Genomic DNA, 18557 nt, shown 5'->3' with positions numbered 1-18557 from the left:
TCTGCGCTTCCTATTTTGAAAGACATCCTGCATGAATTACCTACCAGAATTTTTATTCTCTCTTGATAAAAAGTAAATTATGAGTGGCATATCTCTAAAGTTTGGCTCATTCAAATAAAAGATATCAGTTACCTAGTTTTCTGCACCAATCAATGCTGCTTTCACACAGTGAGAAACTCCATTTCACTATGATGCAATGAGGAGGCCTCCTGCTTATTTCTGTTAGTCTTAACAAAAGAAGAGGTCACAGCTTCAAGCGTGCCTAAGCTGAGATTTCTACTGAAAAGATAAAACACAGGACGGCAGAGTAGTTGAGAATTGATCAAAGGAAGATAAATAGCTGTGAAGATTTTTCCACTGCCTTCATCCCTTGTTAGCAGAGGCTATCGCAGCCGTCACCGAGAAGATCCATCGCTGTCACATTACCCCAACACGATTATAAGGAGAGTTGAGAGAAGAGCCAGCAAGAGAATGTGTGACAAAAGTACATTTGGTGAATTTCAGTTAAGCAAGAACAAAAGCAGCGAACCCTTCTTTTATAAATGAATGATTTTTGCAATCTGAGTGGTCGATGCTGATGAAGGGAAATATAAATCAAGGATAGGAGTGAAGCTTCTTGGCGAGAGTGCCTCACTGAGATAATGGCATCATCATGCCTGTGTGGTTCGCTGTTCCTGGGAAGATTAAACACTTTATCATTGTCTTTGGGACAAACATTCCCTGTACACTGAGCATGCATCCAATTATTAGACGCCTTTTCCACTCAATCTCGACATCCACGTGTCAGTTTCATCACACACCAAAGCCTAAAAAGAAGAGATGAAAAGAGACAGTCGTCTTATCAGGCCAGTGCTACCTTTCAGGGCAGTAGCCCACGGTGGCAGCTGACCTCACTTTTATTACCGCTGTCTCACACTGATGATATCATCTAAACACATACTGAAAGACCCAGAAGCTTTCAAGCTCAGTTTATCTCATTTTATGGCTGTAACAACTCCGTCTTTCCCAACAATAGTGATGGCCATGGGCAAGCTGCACCAAGGAGCAGTGTGGCTCCTTTCACCTCATCAAAGACTCCAGTAGTATCTTGGAACATAGAAGGAAAGCAGTAGGAGCAGAGACATCAAACAAAGAAATGGGACATGAACAGTGACAGTGGAAAGACAGAAATCTCAATGAGGAGGAGGAGGAGGAGGAAGAGAAGGAGGTGGGAGGAATGACAGTGTCTCACAGCTCACTGGTCTGGAATCAGATAATCAATTCCACCACTCAGTTTCAGCCTGGTAGGTCCTGCATCAGTACCAAATTATCAACAGCACTGAATTACTTTAATAATTAGTTACAGTAGTCAAATGGGAAAATTATATGATGATCTATGACACATAACAGGACAAAACTGACCGGTCCTAGTCTCCGTCCTTGCTGGATGACTCCCTGCAATTTTCCACTGGCAATAATTAAAGAGAGATTAGATTAGATTCTGCACAAGACTGTTGATATTTAGCTACTTAGCATATTAAGATGGCTAACATGTACCACATTTGTCATCCTCCCTGCTTCCACTGCTCCCTTTGCAACACATCTCCCCTCCCTATTCTTTTACCACTCCTCTGTGCACAAGCATGAGCATGCACGTGACATGCTGGAATAGTGCTCTGTTGATCATTCGGAGCTACTTTGTTATACGAGTCAGAACTATGTATGAACAGTGGAGAATTTTCAGCACACACAATACAAAGTAAAACCTGTATCTTCACCAGAGAAGCTTTTTAAGAATCAAAGCCTACTGTCAAAGTAAGTTACATATACAAAATAATTTGTTAAAGTATTGATCTCTTAGCAGAAGAAATAAAGCAGTCTTCAGTGCTTTGTTGGGTTTAATGGGATTTTTCACAAAGAAACTTTTTAAAGCTGCAACACAATTTATAAAGTACCATCCAACTGACGTCCCTTTTGCGGCTTCGGTAGTAGCATTTGCGTAGTTGCATAGTGAATGACGAAACTCTGTTTCTGCCCAAGTAGTTTAGCAAGAAGAAAATCTGTGAGGGCAACTAGAGAAATCTTTTGTAACAGAATTAGCACTACACATGGCCTAATTAGCTGCATAAATATATAGTGTTGATGTATTTGTTTGTGGATCTTTAAGTGCTGATGGTAAGTTGACACTGCCTGCACCCTCCATTTTATAACTTTTTAAGCTGCCCCAAATAAAATGATTTCATACAATTTGAAAATATCAGTTATGTGAAATATTTTTACGGAGCGGCTTGGAAAAAGCAACCAAAATTCTTAAAAGCAAGTCTTGTCACTTAGCAGCCATATTGGTAACATCCCTGGGCAGCAATTTTAAGCTAACAAGATTGGGTTCTTATCTAAATGAATGGGGAGAGACCCATAACTGCAAATTGAGTTGTCACTGGGACATAACAAAAACTGCATGTACAAAATGGTCAGATTTCAGATCCAATTATAAAAACACACTTGAGAAGTTTGATGACTTTGTTCCAAACAATGTGATTCTTTTCAAATTGCATGTGCAGAGTTTCACAATATGAAGCTTGTATCAGGGCAAGGAGATGAGCTGGATGCTTCCCAGTTTGGCTGTTACAAAGTAGACTATTGTCTTTTTGAAGAGAAAGGCAGGACATATTTGAAATTCTCCCATAGATTTCTATTCAGGAATCTTTAAGTGGCAAGTCTCTGTCTTCTAGCCTCACTGAGGCCAACCTATCTGCTGTGTTAACACAGTACATTATTGTTAGATGAACCTCCCGAAAAAGGCCTGGCTGCCATCAATCAGATCTAATTCCACTCTTTAGGTAGCATCAGAGTCATCAGTTGCTGTCGTCCAGTGTTCAAGCTGACAATAAGAAACCTTTACCATCAAAACAGCCTTTGCTAAGTCAGATTGCGAGCAAGTTGTGTCCCTACAATTGTCTAGTGTGTCTGAGTTGTGTGTTAAAGCATGGCCAGGATCTCAGTTTAGATAATGCAGCCTTTCCAGCACTTAAGGAGGATAAGCGCTTATCTTTGTCTAAATCCCCAACAGTCATTAGAGGCGGCAGGGCCTGCTTAGAAGCCCACCTAATTAGGTTCAAATCATCCTTCCCTCCTTGCAACATAAAGATCAATAGAATATACACATAAGATCATACAGGCATTGTATTTAGGATATCATTCCTTCTAGCTTGACATGAGTGATCACAGCTTCAGTTTGTGACACAGGATTATATCAGGGTGTTCAAAAACAAGACTTTTGCCTGCAATGCTCAGCTGTTTGGAGTCCCTGAAAAATATCCACTACCAGATGCTTAATCATTAAAAAAAAAAAAATCCATGTTACCTTTACAGACAATTCCTACATTTCTCAAATCAAGATTCTTTGTCCAAAGCTCCATATCACACCTCCCAAAAAAATAAAAAACACTTCATAATACTAGATCAAAGCAGTGCATGTAGTATTCATCTGTGGATTCCTTCACCATTCCTCAAGTGTTCCACTCATCTGCACTTTAGGTTTTTAGAGACATAAGTGAACCAGGCAAAAAGAGAATAAAAGAATTTGAGAACAGATAAATTCACACTAAGTGGGCAGGGGGAAAAAGATGGACAGCAAGACATGGAACAGAGGAAAAAGAAAAAACAAAGGCTCCTCTTTTGCCAGCAGATTTACCACCGAGTCTGACTCTTCTTCCCCACCTCCTCCTCCTCTTCCACTCCTCTCTCTTCAGCCTTCCACTAAGTTTGACCAAGCAGCTATAATAATAGGAAAGCGAAGGGACAAACGGGGCCATCCATAAAGGGGCTAGATACTGGTGTGAGCATGCTGTTGAGCCTGGGTGGTGGTGTCATTAAGTGTGAGTGCGTGATAAATGCACTCTGCTTGTCGGATTTGAGATTCTCATTAGTCTGTGTTCAGGAGGAGACCTGGGGCCATTACTCTTGTGGCTGCCTTGACAAGAGGCTGAATGTGTCTGTGTACAGGAGAGAGAGAAAGTGTGTGCTTCTATGGGAACGCTTGTATACATAGAGGCATTTTAGATGATGTATCGCACCCTTTGGCAGCCATAGTCAGAGGTCTTCCGTTCGAGTCCCATCTCATAAAAGTTACATTCCTCTACAGCTAAACTGCATTCTCAATTACGTTTTTGGGGGAATTATCTCCCACACTACGTCTGTTTGTGACACATCTCAAATACATTTCTCAAATCTTTGCGATTTATTGTACTGCTTTCCTTCTGTTGCTCCCTTTCAGCCTACAAACCATATACCAGATGGGGCAGGGAGCTGTCATCCTGGAAACTTAGAAAAGCAGGAGGAGCTTCAAAATGTGAGAGTCTAAGCCAACACATGTCTTCTCAAACCTAACCAAGTAGTTTTGGTGTTTAAACCTAACCAGATAATGAGACAAAATGAAACCTTTTCAAAAAATGAGTCCACATAGGACACAAATGTACCTATTATGACATAATTCTTTAAGTAATAAACAGTTGAGAGAAGAAAAAAAAAACCTGAAGATTTAGTCAGCAATCAGTCATTCTTTGGTAAAATGAGATTTAAAGTATTCCCTATTTTTCCCTACATGACATAACTTCATTGTTTTTCTAGATTTGAACACATAACATCACGCTTCTGTTGTAAAAAAAAAGAAAAGAAGATGACTACATGAAAATTACTGCAGTAAAAGCTCTATCATGTTAGTGTCTGCTTTATATGAAATCGTTCTTATGCATTTTCTTGGGCTATTCCACTATTTCAAAGACTTTCTATACTGTTTGCACTACACATCAACATCACGTTCGTATTCAGTTTATTTTGTATTTGTATTTATTATTTCATTTCAGGCAAGTATATACAGTAGAATCGCATTTTATGCATACAGATATAATTATTTCCATACAGCAGCTACAAAGCTACAGTAGGTGTTACATACAGTAGGATCTGATGCCTGAAAGGGAGTGGGAGGAAGAAAACTTATTTAATCCCACCCCCGTCCCCTTTACTTAAATTCAAATTTTTCACTTCCTATAAATAAAGACAAGGAATTCAAAATAAACTAGTTATCTATAAACATAAGTTATTCATTAAATAGGCAACGCATGACAAGTATTAAAACTTAGTGAGATTAACCATAGATAATAGCAACAATAGTTAAATAGCGACAACAGTTTCATACCAACGATGGTAAGGAATTATACATACCAAAAGGTATGGCACAGGATTTAGAGTAGTAATTGTATGAATAATGCATACATAAGCATACATACATGCATACATCTACATATCCATATATACACACACATGTATGTCAACAATGGACAATATACCAACGACAGTAAGGAAACAACAAGACACACTTGATAATACAGGTAAAGAATCAAGACCCTTTTTCAATATACTGTGACCAGACTTTATGTTTAAATTGTCGTTTGAAACTATGAATACCTTGGCATTGCTTGTGCTGAATTTCCAGGCTATTCCACAGCTTCACTCCACATACAGACACACAAAACCGTTTACAAGTGTTTTTAGCATTTGGTATGATAAAGTTTCCAAATCCTCTTAAATTATGAACCGTTTCTTTTATTCAGAAAAACTGTTGTACGTTATGTGGCAAAAAATTATTGAATGCTTTGTATAAGATTAATAATGTATTGTATATTACAAGATCTTTAAATTTTAGCAACTTTGATTGGATAAAAAGATTGTGGGTATGTTCAAGAAAACCAGCCTTATGAATGATCTGTACAGCTCTTTTCTGTAATATGACTAAAGGATGTATTGTGCACTGGTAAGTGTTCCCCCATACCTCCACACAATATGTGAGGTATGGGCGTACAAGAGTGCAATACAGGGTACGTAGAGCATTCGCATCAAGACATCGTTTCACTTTATTTATTATATAGAGGCATTTGGAAATTTTTGTTTTTATTTGTCGGATGTGAGCTTTCCAAGATAGCTTGTTATCAATTATGACACCTAGGAATTTATTTTCACAAACATTTTCAATCTCAATACCATCAATACTTATCCGCAACTCTGAGTTTGCTGAAAGGTTTCCGAAGGTCATCACTTTAGTTTTATTTACATTTAGAGATAATTTATTTATATCCATCCATCTTTTAATTTCATTGAGTTCCCTATTCAAAGTACGGACTAGTTCCTTAAAATCATTACTGCTATAGAATATGTTTGTGTCGTCAGCAAAAAGAATTAGTTTTAGTGATTGAGAAACATTGAAGATATCATTTATATACAAGTTGAACAGTTTTGGTCCTAAAACGGACCCCTGGGGGACACCGCAAACAATGCCAAGGTGTTCAGATTGACACTGTCCGATTTTTACATATTGTACCCTTCCTATTAAGTAACTTTTAATCCAGTCCCCGGATACACCTCGGATTCCATATAATTCCAGTTTCTTTGATAGGATATCATGATTGATTGTATCAAAAGCTTTCTTGAGGTTTAGACAGAAAAAGGCATGAATTAGGGGTTCACTGTGTATTGAATCCAATATTCATAATTTTTGTAAAAGTTAGCATAGTCTTTTTTTTAAAAAAATGATGTATCAATAAAATGCTTCTTCTGATGCAGCTGTCGCTTTCTTTCTGTAGTCACCACACTGATTTAGAACAATGTTTTGCCCATACAACTATCTGACAAGTGATAGTCTGTCAATACTGAAGGATAAAAGCTGAAAAGTTCTTTAAAAATTTAAGAAAACGTCAATACACAAAGGGAATTCAACTAACTTTTGCGTTGGAATTTAGTATAATACAAAGTTTTGTATTTTCACAGCAAATATATATCAGATATCCCAAATATTGGTCATCAGCACTGAAAAAACAAATCCTTACTGGAAATGTGCTCTTAGCAGGATTCTCCAAATCCTAATTCTTGGTTCCCAACCATTGCTCTATTTTAGATAAGTTACTCATCCAGCTTTGGGTTTTAAGACAATAGCTACTGACAAGCCACTTTTCCTGTCTCTGTAATCATAAATCTTACTTTCTAGCAAACCAAACTGAACTAATACCCACACCAAGAAATCCTTTCAGCTTCTTTGTCAGGTTTTTTCACATTTAGCTGTTACATATGTGCAGTATTCCAGTGAACTATGGCTGCCAAGAGGTTTGTGACACAAAGCCTCTACAGGGAAAAACACCAACACATGCTGTGTGACAAGCACTGTGCGACAATGTATTTGTAAGCTGCCCATGTCTTAGACTGACACAAAGGCTGCTCAGTATCTTTAAATGTGCGATAGCAAAAAGGATGTATGTACCCAGGAAACATATTCCTTAATCTGCTGCTGTTGGCTGACAGTATGTTATGTCACATTTTCAAAACGGCTCCTTTCAGCTGCACAGGGGAATGAGGGAGAGGTAGTCGCCAGCCCAGCTTGCCTGCCTGCGTCAGTGGCTGCAGCAGTCGTCTGGACGTCTGGTCCAATCAATACCCAGAGACAAGCATCTGTCGGGGTCTCCTGTTACTGCACCTCTGTCCTCATAGCCCTCTCAGGCTGGTCTGCAGACAGCCGTGTTCTGCTGGCTCGGCTTATCACGGAACAACACAGGATATGCGATGCCACATAGGTCGGCCGCTGATACTTTAATTTGTCACTGGTGATAGGGTTTGTCAAACTATTCCTTGAGTTCGTCAGCCACCTGGTCTTATTTGCTCACTCTCTAGATGACTTTTCAGCCCTCTTGGAAAATCCTCCGCCACAATGACCTTGATGCTCAATTGCTGCATATTTTTCATTATGTACAAGCCCTCGTAGAGCAGGTGCCATGTTGTTCTAAGACATTGTGCTAGATACTGATGAACCAGTATGGGAGCCACAAAAATTTACAGCTCTCATACAATCTCATAAAAAAACATATCTGTTTCGATAATTGAAATCATCATGAGTAGTAAAAAAGAACATTGATGAGACTGAGCTGCAAAATCTAGCGCGATGAAAGCACACAAAAATTCAAACTAAGAAGATAAAAAAAATTTGGCAAGAATATACAGAGATCAACAAAAAGACAGGTAGAAAGATTGTTTTCAGTTCTAGGGGGAACTCTGGAATACTTATAGACTCCGACAACTAAAAGTTTCTGGAAATGTGCACATGCTGATTTAAACATGAAAAAACGGACTATATCCAAAGGGACGTTGTACGTCAGAACCAAAGGAATAAATCTGCATTATTTGAGAAGGTTTAGTGCTAACAAGTACATATTTACACTATATTTTCTATGGTGTCTTTGTTTGATAGGTTTATTTGTTTTTGATTTGAGGCATATTTATCTGCAGCAGAGTTTTAAATGCTTTTCAAGATGCATTTAGAGACAGCATTTGCATATTCAGAGATGCAGTCTCATCTCTTAATGTCCTGCTCTGCATAGGATATCCATAGCTTGTGCAAAAGAAAATATGGGTGTTAAATATTATCAAACAACCAAGACCTCGGCTTCATTCGGAAACAAAAACCTCTTCTGTGTTGAATGAGAAATGTGCAACAGTTCCCTGAAATATATCTAATAGTTTCATACAAAAGCCAGAGAGCAATAAAATGCACTCTCCCTGAACTCTGAACCATGCGTGAGTAAAAACATGTGCGATTTATCGTCTTAATGTTTGCTTATGAGACTCTTTGACATAGTATCACAGTACACACCCAAGACCTATAAACACTGAGTCTCTTCAATGTACACTGTTCAACTGTGTGGAGGTTTTTTGGTACCCTGAATTCTTCAACTTTACCGCATGTGGCCTGGCTGCCATCCAAAATGCAAACAAATGTGTTTTTAAAGGAATTGCAGAAGAAATCCATATTTACTTTAAGCAGAAACAAATGAAGCTGAAATGCCTGAAGAAAAAAGAATCCTACAAATATATAGATGAATGATAAATTAAAATCTCTAAGTCTCTGGAACTCCACTGAAAAGATGGAGCATTGTTCTTTCAAAAAACAGATTCCCTTGTTTGGTGTGTTGCTCATGGTTGCACAGAAAGCTGTCTAACACATGGGGCAACGATTTTTCATAAGTGTTCAACTGGGTTGAAATCTTGTGACTGTGAAGGCCATAGCATATGATTCACATCGTTGTTATGCTCATCAAACCATTAAGTGACGCCTGTGGATGGAGGATTGTCATCCTGAAGGATATTACTCATCAGGATAGAAACATTTCAACATAGGATAAAGGTGATCACTCAGAACAACTTTCTATTTATTGGTAGTGACCCTTCGCTTTAAGAGGACATGTGAATCCAAACCATGCCAGCAAAAATGCCTCTACAGCTCAACAGGGTCACTCGATCCCCTCACGGTACACAAACCACAGCTGGGCATCTTCAAAGTACATTCTGAATTAATTTTATTCTTTAATCAGTCGAAAGACTATGCTCAGAAAATAACACAATTTAAATGGTAGTTAAACAATCTGCTTAAACAACTGCGCTCCACTATATCGCACTAAAAACTGGTGGTATTCACAAATGAGGCATTTCTCCAGAAGAGGAACGAGGCAGATTCACTTTAATCTCTGTGATTTCATTTCCTTGCTTCTGTCCCAGTGATTTGGTTGTGCAGATGTCTTTTCTCTCCGCTTAAGCCCTTCGGCCATATGCTACTGCCGCCCAGACTGTGACAGAAAGGGGTTTTAATCAGTCTTCTCAATGACGGAGCACATTCTGTCATTAAAAAACACACGGCTTTGAGGCTTGCCTGAGCCGCTCGCCTCCAAGTCTTTTGGCTGCAGCCAGGTCTGAGACTGCTACATCTATTGCTGCTTTGCAAAGTAAAGAAAATAATAAGATGAAGTTCAGTTCATAGCTGTATGGCTCTCTGATCTATTTGAGCTGGATGAGATCCCGATACTGTCTATGACACAACTCTGTCTCTGTTTGAACAAAAAGCGCTGTGAGATGACTCGCAGTCTTAGTTTGTCATTCAGCAAATTATCCCCTTCTGCTGCACTCAAATGTGCTCTCTGGTTAAATCCCTGTTGCGGACAAACCCTTCACAAAAAAGTAATTAGTAACTAAACTGCAACTATATTCAGACATCTTTTGAACAAAAACACTGCTCATGTTGCAAATAACCTGAAGCCACTGCTTTTCTACTATAATTCAAAGCTTTACATGACAGAATAAATAGTGCACCAATTTTGGCTGAAAAAAATTAAAAGAAAAAGAAATATATAAAGAAATTCAAAATCACTATTTCACTTTGGCAAGCATGTGTAGTCAGTCAGTGTCAGGATGACAAGTGCAAACAGCCATGAGGTAAAAAAAAAAAAAACAGATCCTATTCCATCTCAAACAGATCTCTTGGACCCCAGCCAACTGTCCAAATAGATCAATTTTAATGTGCATAGGAGTTATCTGAAGGGTGAAAGTGACAGAAATTTAATGGGCAAATGTATGAACTTTGTTATAATTGAATTAATTTGGGTTTTGCCCTCAAAGTAAACATTATTCAATAGCACAGAACATTATCATAAATTAAACCCAACTCCAGACTAACTCTAGAATAAAACTCACCATTTTATGACCTTTACTTGTTGTTTAAGACAAAAAAGCTGTTGACCCTTTGCTCATTTGAATTGTAATCATAAACAGCCTGGAGTCAAGCTTTGGAGGGCTTCCTGCCTTTCACCTCAAACTCGAGAAATCCCAGCCTCATTATTCAAAATCACTAAATGTTTTCAACCAGAGCGCAGGGATGAAATTACTTAGAGATGTGAGGCCTGAGGTTAAAGTAAAGGACTAATCCAAAACACCTGATACTTGCTCCTGACAGAGATGTTTAGGCTGAGTGGTGTGCAGGATGGCCGCAGCCATGTTTGCTGACATTGTAGAAGCAGTTATGCTCTTTTAGAGGAACTTCTCTCCCATTACAGGAGGATGATTTATTTTAACTCAGCTGCAGATTTGTTTTTGCACTCCATGTTCTGGAAGCTTTTTGTTTCAGTATGAATATGGCAAATGCGAACACTAGCCCTGGTTATGGGGAATAAGGCCTGCAGATTGTTTGTGCTGACAGTGAAAGAGCTGTTATCACAAACGGAGGGCTGTTTTTCACAGCTTGTCGGCCGTGCTTGAGCATGGACACACAAATCCATTTGTGTGTGTTCGTGTAACAAACTGGCTCCTGTCCAGCATCTCAGAGTGTCTAATAGCGTGTGGACATCTCATAAAACACTGCATGCTGTGTGAGGATTGTACTTTTTTTTGCAAAGCTTGCTTGTTGAGCTTGCCCCAAGAAGTTGCATCACTTTGGCTCTCCCATGTGAGGATAATTAGCCATTGATAAACATGAAAGTCAGCAAAAAGTTGCTTTGAAGTCCAAACATTAGTCTGAGAGGTATGTTTCAGGAGAAAGTCGATATGGATTTCTCTGCAATAGTAAAGCTCATCAAATCACTGGTGAATACTAGCTTAAATAGTTATCTGTGAAAAGCATAATTCTTTTTATTGCTTGAAAGGGAGTCAACCATTTAAGAACTTTGCTCTTTGCTCAACAGATGCCTGTTAGGAAGGCAAGGAATACATCACATCTGCTGATCGATATCCCCTGCTTAGGGCTCGCAGGTCCACTGAATATTAAGCAACCGTGGGAAAGTTATCCTGTCACGTTCCAGGTGAGGAGAACTAAAGCCAGCAATTATCCCATTCTCCCACCCACAGACTCAACACAGGTTTTTAATGAAAAGAAAATCTGATCCATTAACGAATCTCATTCCTTTGAAAACCTGCATGTTTTTAATGGTTTACTCAGAGTGGAGTGATAAATGCAGACTGCGCTCTCCTTTTTAACGTTCACTTATGCGTGTAACTTATTTAGCTACAAAAGAAAACTATCATGTCTTTAAACTCATAGACTAATTGCACAAGACTAATGTTTCCATGTTGATTTTTAATTTGCCAGCATCTGTGGTGCTTTATTGAGGCACCCAAAGGACATTAAGATATGATAACAAATGTTTTGGCCAAACCTTGCAAGCTTGGCTGAGACCACTGTAAGAGTAGCTGGGAATTGGTATGAGTTCATAGCTGAGATACAATTAGTTGCTAGCTATTTAGAAGTCAGCTGCAACCAGTTGCTCAGAATGGTAAACAAAAGCTGGCAAGTGTTTTTCCTTCAGAAAAAATGTCAGACTGAGATGTAATATGACTTTAACCAGCGCTGCATGTAAGCAGTGTTTTCATTGAGCTATATTTTTTCTAAATTTTAAGGGAAGATGGTAAAAAGGCAGTAAGTACGATGTTCCGCATTTGAATTTTCAGTACCAGAATGTTGCTGTTCAGTCATTTTCACAACTTTATTAAACATTTCTGATTAAAACAAATAATCCAAGTTAAAATTTTACTTCTAATAATAATAATTTTAAAAGTTTGAAAATATTTTGACTTGACAAAGATCTGAGTATCTGATCCAAAAACAGTCTGTGATAAAAAATAAAAAAATCTGTCTTGGGGCTTTGGAGTGGAGTGTGTGGGCGTTAGTGTCATTTTCCATTTTGATTTATTAAAAGGCCTGCACACACGTGATGGACATTATAATTACAATCCTTCAACGAACAGGTAAAACACAATTCACTGATGATGGTTTTGCTCTTGTTTATCTTTAGAGTTGATGCAAGATTTAAAATCCAGGTCTTGCTAATTTTTTAGGCAGACATTTCGGTGCAATGCTGTTTTAGAGTAGGTCCAAGACCCAGTTAGGTAAAATGATCAATGTATCAAGCAAATGCTGTGCTGCTATTTAACTTGGGTAAACTGTTTTGCATTTCTGTGTATATCTGTGCAACACTAAGGCAATGGTCAGCATGCTCACATTCATCTACCCGACCAGAGAAGCTTTCTGTCAAAGGGTGAGAGCCAACATTAGCAAGTAAAGTTTAACTTACTGTGAGAGGGGATACTATTCCTGCATGTAGCCCCATATGATTTAAGTTATTATGAGTGTATTTTAAATTCTTTGCCCAACACAGCTGTAAAAAATAAATAAATAAAAACACAATTGGGGAACATTTTCAGATCCCTGGGACACAGCCTAATGAGCAATGCCAGTCCTGTCAGACAAACTATGATCTTACCAGAAGTCATGCTGCAATGAAAAACACCCATGAGGATTTTAGTCAAGCTGCACCAAAGCCTCGTGAGTAAACATTGTTAAGACAGCTGCTCTGTAAATGGAACAGCCTGCTTACATGTACATCCTGCTGGCATGTACAGTACATCTGCAATGCCGTGTGTCGAGAGTAGGCTGTGTGTTGCTGCTCCCAGAGTCCCACCAGCCTACCATTAGTCTGAGCTCCGTCTCTCTGTCAAAATCCCTCAGCGCCCCTTCGCCTCTCTGAGCGGATCCAAGCGGAGAGCCTCTGACAGTTAGCGAACGCCTCTGCTGCACACATCATTGATACTAATGGGGACGGAAGGCTGATGTAGGGTGGCATGTGGATCAGAGTTCGCACGTGTGTGTGTGTGTGTGTGTGTGTGTGTGTGTGTGTGTGTGTGTGTGTGTGTGTGTGTGTGTGTGTGTGTGTGTGTGTGGAGTCACCAAAGTCAGGATTACACAAGTGGACCATGTGTGCTTGCTCTGCGGCACGGAGATCAATTCATGTCGTTGCAGCAAATGGCATGACAACCAGTCTCCTCCCCATCACCATCTGCCTCCTCTGTGCCAATTTGTCACAGCAAAACCAAGTGTGGCCATGCCCTCATTTAACATTGAACAAGCGCACGGCTCAGGAAACAGCATAGAAGAAAGGGAAAGAAGGAGAAAATAAGGGCACTGACAAATACTCAAGCCCATGGGGCAAGCAGCGAGAGAGGTCAACAGGAGTTTATCAGAGGGCAAAGATAAGAAACATACCCGAGGGGCATCCTGGTGACTCAAGTACAAACCACATCCGTGCTACACCCCAGGTTTAAATCTGGACCAGGACCTTTGTGATATGTCCCCTTTCTCTGCCATTTTTCCCCAGTTTTTGAAGGCAAAAACCTTCGCAAATCCCAAAATTTACAATTTAATCTCATAAAAAGAAAGAATGAAAATGAGTAAGAAATTGAGAGAGCTGTATTCTCAGTGTGGCACTGATTTCGAAGAACTTTTCTTTAATTTAGTAGCTGAAAAGACAGGAGGTAGATCTATGGTCCCGCAGAGGGGCGATGGGGTGTACAACAATTTTAATGTGTTATCAAAATAAACTGGAAATTAATACAATGCAGTTGCAAAATAAGGACCCGTCTATGGCTATCAATCACATCATGCAGGTTTGAGAGTTTAAGTTAGTGCATTTGCTTTTAGAGTTGTGCAAATTAAGGATTTGCTAGAGGCACAGTGTTTTGCTTTGGTACACAAAGATCTTTTTTGTTTTCCCCTCTAAAGCATGTGGGCCATGAACAAATGTTCATACATCCAAACTATGCAACAAACTATGCTTCACTTACAGCGACAAGGACACAGTGTTTGCATTGTCAAGTGAGTGGGTGACAAGATATGAAAGCAATGCCACTCACTCTGCTTCTGCCTCCATCTCCCTCACATTTTTGGCACGATAATACCTCTATTCAGCTCGGCGGTCTGATCATGTTTCACGCCTGTGCACCCACACTGACTGCCATTCTGTCCCATTTCACCCCCTTTGATACGTCTTTGTGTCATCAGTAATGACAGCCAGAAAATGGCTGTCCACATCAGGGCCCCTCATGCCACCTCGATGCCAGTGATCCAGTTCAGCACTAACACCTCGTTGCTATACACTCAACCTTCTAACCAAGCTATCATGTATCGTTTCCCTGCTGTCAGCAGAGTGCAACGCAAAAGTGGTGGGCTCCTATTCACTTTGACTGGTGCACAATACTCTACAATGGTCCCGTGCTGCATGTATGCACAGCCAGCCAAAGGAGGGATCACACAACAGCGGCTTTGAAAGGGGGCATAAATAAAGAGATCCAGAGTCCAACATGAACATTCATAGTGTCAAATCACCGAAAATAAGAGCTCAACAGAACAAAGCCGCTGCCAAGCCCAGTAAAGCAATGTGTTAGCGTTCTAAACTCTTCCTACATGTTTATTTGTCTACCTGTGTGTCTGAGGCTGAGCTGTGCTTGAAAGCTCTCGACCTGCACTGGCTCACACAATCAGATATGGGTATAACGGGAGGGCTGTTAATTGGCAGACGTTTCCTCTCATTACTGTGGCCATTCTGAGCCTCACAAGGTGTGAACATTAAATCATTGCACACAGATATTTCATTATTTCCTACATTCATCAGCAACCCACAGAGCTGTATGGAATTTCTGTAGTTGAGCATCTGAGAGATATCTAAAAAAGAATGTACCCTCAAGTGTCTACATTGTTAGTCTATTATGCTGTTCTTTTGTAAATGCTGTGTTTAGGTTATACTGGAGAACCATTAGATGAACCGATAGATTAAGTCAAATATTTAATTGAGGAATGCAAAGGAATGCAACCAAGTTTTAATGTTCTTTAAGCAAATGTACTTCCCACAGTCTGTTTACGTGTTTTTCTGGGGAGTACATGGAGCTTTTCTGTCACTGTAACAATTGCTTGATTCAGACACAAATGGCAGGAGAATAGTGCATTTCCCAATCCACAACCAGGTCCACAAAATAAAAATGGCAGGTCAAAGCTCAAAATAGCTGAAATTGGTAGCATTTAATGTGTGTAGAATGGAGGAAGTCGGAATCATATCTAACCTTACAAACTGTTTTTGTCACGTCTGACAATCCACCAATCCGTGCTCCTCCTCTTTCTCCCAGGAAATGACCTCAGCAGGGGTGTGCAGGAGGAGGGGTTTTGAAGCCGGAGTGGTAAATGGGCTGTTGGGGGTTAAAAGCCCCTTTGAGGTTCACCTTCTAAGAACGTTCCGTCTTCAACAAACTTCCTGTAAGAGCAAACAGAACAAAAACATGAAAATGGACGACACTGTAGGAACAGCTGTACTGCAAACACACTGCTGAAGAATCTGAAGGGTTTGCGTGTTTTTTTTTGCTTAAATGAGGCCACTGACCCACGCAGCCTCCACGGAGAGCAGCTCTACGTCCTCACAGTGTAATCTTCTCAGTCACTGTGCTGTCATAACATCACAACTAACACAAGCAGAGAGGCTGTAAGTAGGACCAGATGTGCTGGGTTGTGCTGGGTTACAGGCACAATTTGGCAAGGATGTGATGATGACCAAGGAACTTTACGGTTCTGCACGACTTCATTCCCCCACCCCACCCCCTCCTTTCCTGGTTTTTCTTCCTTTTCTCACTTTTTATAACACAACAAGCACATATTCTTTTAAAATAGGTATACTGATGAAGAAGAGATTATTTTGTTCTCATGTCCAATCTACACATACAAAGTGTGAAGTATACAATATTCCTGTAAAACAAATGCACCGTGTAGTTTAACATGACTCTGCTTATGGTAAACTGTGTGGACACGGTCCCTGACTGATGTGGAGAAAATATCAGATTTTTTCTGACAGCTATTAAAATTTGTGACATAACTTTCTAAAGTCAAGTCTTAGTATAATATTCACTGTGCAGCAGATTTAAAACATGCAATGGAGTATTACAACATCAGATACCAAGTGGGATTGTGGCACAAGAAAGAGCATGACTCTGAATCCACTGGCATGAAAGTTTAAATCTAAACTGTAAAATAAAAATAAAATAAAAAGCAGTGAAATGTATGAAGTGTGGCTACTATCTAATGAAACTGGGCTTCTGTTAATCAAACCACAGCATGTATACTTGAACTATGTAGTGTTTCCATCAATGATTGGGCAATCATAAACGGCTTCTGAAAGTTTCAATCCGCTCAAATTGAACACAACTAAATTACAGGATGAGTTTTATTTGTATATCCTAAGTTTCCCACTTTACGATTTCCTAGTTAGACTGTTTCAAATTGTGATTTCGATTTGAAAACAATTGTTCAGCCCTAGTGGATACGTTATCAAACCATATGACAATATGGAGGTAATAGTGCACAGAATGGCAGGAGTGATTTATCTCAGGTTATCTGCTGCAAAATCAAATGTTCACAGCAATAAAAACACAAAAACCAGTGTGGTAGAAGGGTATATTTGTACACGTTTTCTACTGATTAGTGCTGCAAGTATTGATTGCTAGTTAGGCTTAGTTACACAATTAATATGTTAGTGGTTTGGTATATAAATCTTAGAAAATGGTGAAAAATGTCAATTAGTGTTTCCTAAAACCCAAGAAAACATCCTCAAATGCTTTGTCTTCATGTTTACCGTCATAGAAGAGGAAAGAAATTAAAATATTCAAATTTAAGAAGCTGAAGTCTGGGAATTTCTCCTTTTTGGCATGAAAACAGGCTCAGACCAATTACTCCATTATTAAAATAGTTGATTGATTTAATATTTGACACCAAATGGATCAATTGTAGCAGAATCTTACTCTTTTTTTGATCCATTTTTGCAACCTTAATTTACAGCTACCTTGTTACTCCAGAAGTTTTTTAGGAAGGCTATTCAGGACTTTATCATGCATTAAGTTTTCAGGGAGCTTTTTTCACATCTTTCTGGTCTTTTCACAACTTTGAAACTTTCTTCATTCACTTGAAGCTTGTCTCAAGAGACTCATTCATACAGCACAGCTGGGATTGAAACCGACGTTGCTCTGGTGCTGGCGCACCTCAAGAATGGCACTGTCTTCCTCAACCCAGCCTCCCCATAGAGAAAGCACAGTCATACTGACGAGAATTCATCACAGAGGAACTTCCTGTAAATCCATTATCGCAAATTCAGCACTCCCTAAACACACAGAAATGCTGTCTCTGATGACTAGCAATGACTAATGGCAACTGGTCTATGGATTTCCTGTAACCAAGCTTACCCCCTGTGAAACATACTGTTTAAAACTGGCATTGATGCACCCACACCCTCGTGGCAATCAAATGAAGAGGGGAGGAAAGGAGGTTGTGACTGCAGAGTGATTCCTCACATCCTTATCCATGGATAAAGCATATTCACTGACCCTATCACAGTGCAGCAGATGAGCAGCATTGCTTTCCCAATCCCTGCAGAATGAGGCAGCTGACTCCAGCTGCTGTGAGCTCAACACCACTGCTCACTCCCATCGTAGCTTCATAAAGCCACTAAAGGCTTGTAAATACTTAACAACCCCAGCCTTCTGCACATTAAGTAGAGTGGTGTGACAGCTTTGGCATGCCGGCTTGTGGTGACTTAACCTGTGTGGTGTAAAGATAGGGGGGCGGTGTTAAACTCTGAATGCATGGCTGACTAGTGGAAATGTTATGGTCAGTGTCCCAAACGACACCAGGCTGTCGTCATGGGAAGTGGCCTGGTGGAGTAAAGAATGATGTCAGCACTAAAAACGCAGTTAAAGCGTACTAGGCTCGTTTTAATGCAACCTCTGACCACTCTCCATCGTCCCACATTTCAATCACATTGTGGACATGTCAAAGCTGTTTTTCTTGTCAAAAATCATCCCTATCAATAGGATTCCATCACAAGGCTAATAAGAATAGTTTCTTCCATACA

At 39.7% G+C, this 18557-nt stretch overlaps 1 protein-coding gene across 6 annotated transcripts in view; it reads right to left on the bottom strand.

Moving 5' to 3' along the window:
- The window catches only part of sema6e (sema domain, transmembrane domain (TM), and cytoplasmic domain, (semaphorin) 6E), a 172768-nt gene that overhangs the window by 84365 nt on the left and 69846 nt on the right, over positions 1–18557 (bottom strand). For all 6 annotated transcript variants that reach the window (XM_051956794.1, XM_051956795.1, XM_051956793.1 and 3 more), the window contains one exon: positions 15730–15917. The gene's annotated coding sequence lies outside the window, so the exon portion shown is untranslated. The remainder of the gene's footprint in view (positions 1–15729; positions 15918–18557) is intronic.

This window comes from Acanthochromis polyacanthus, chromosome 12, assembly GCF_021347895.1.
Source record: "Acanthochromis polyacanthus isolate Apoly-LR-REF ecotype Palm Island chromosome 12, KAUST_Apoly_ChrSc, whole genome shotgun sequence".
NCBI classification, from domain to species: Eukaryota; Metazoa; Chordata; class Actinopteri; family Pomacentridae; genus Acanthochromis; species Acanthochromis polyacanthus.
This window is presented reverse-complemented; position numbering and strand designations above follow the sequence as displayed.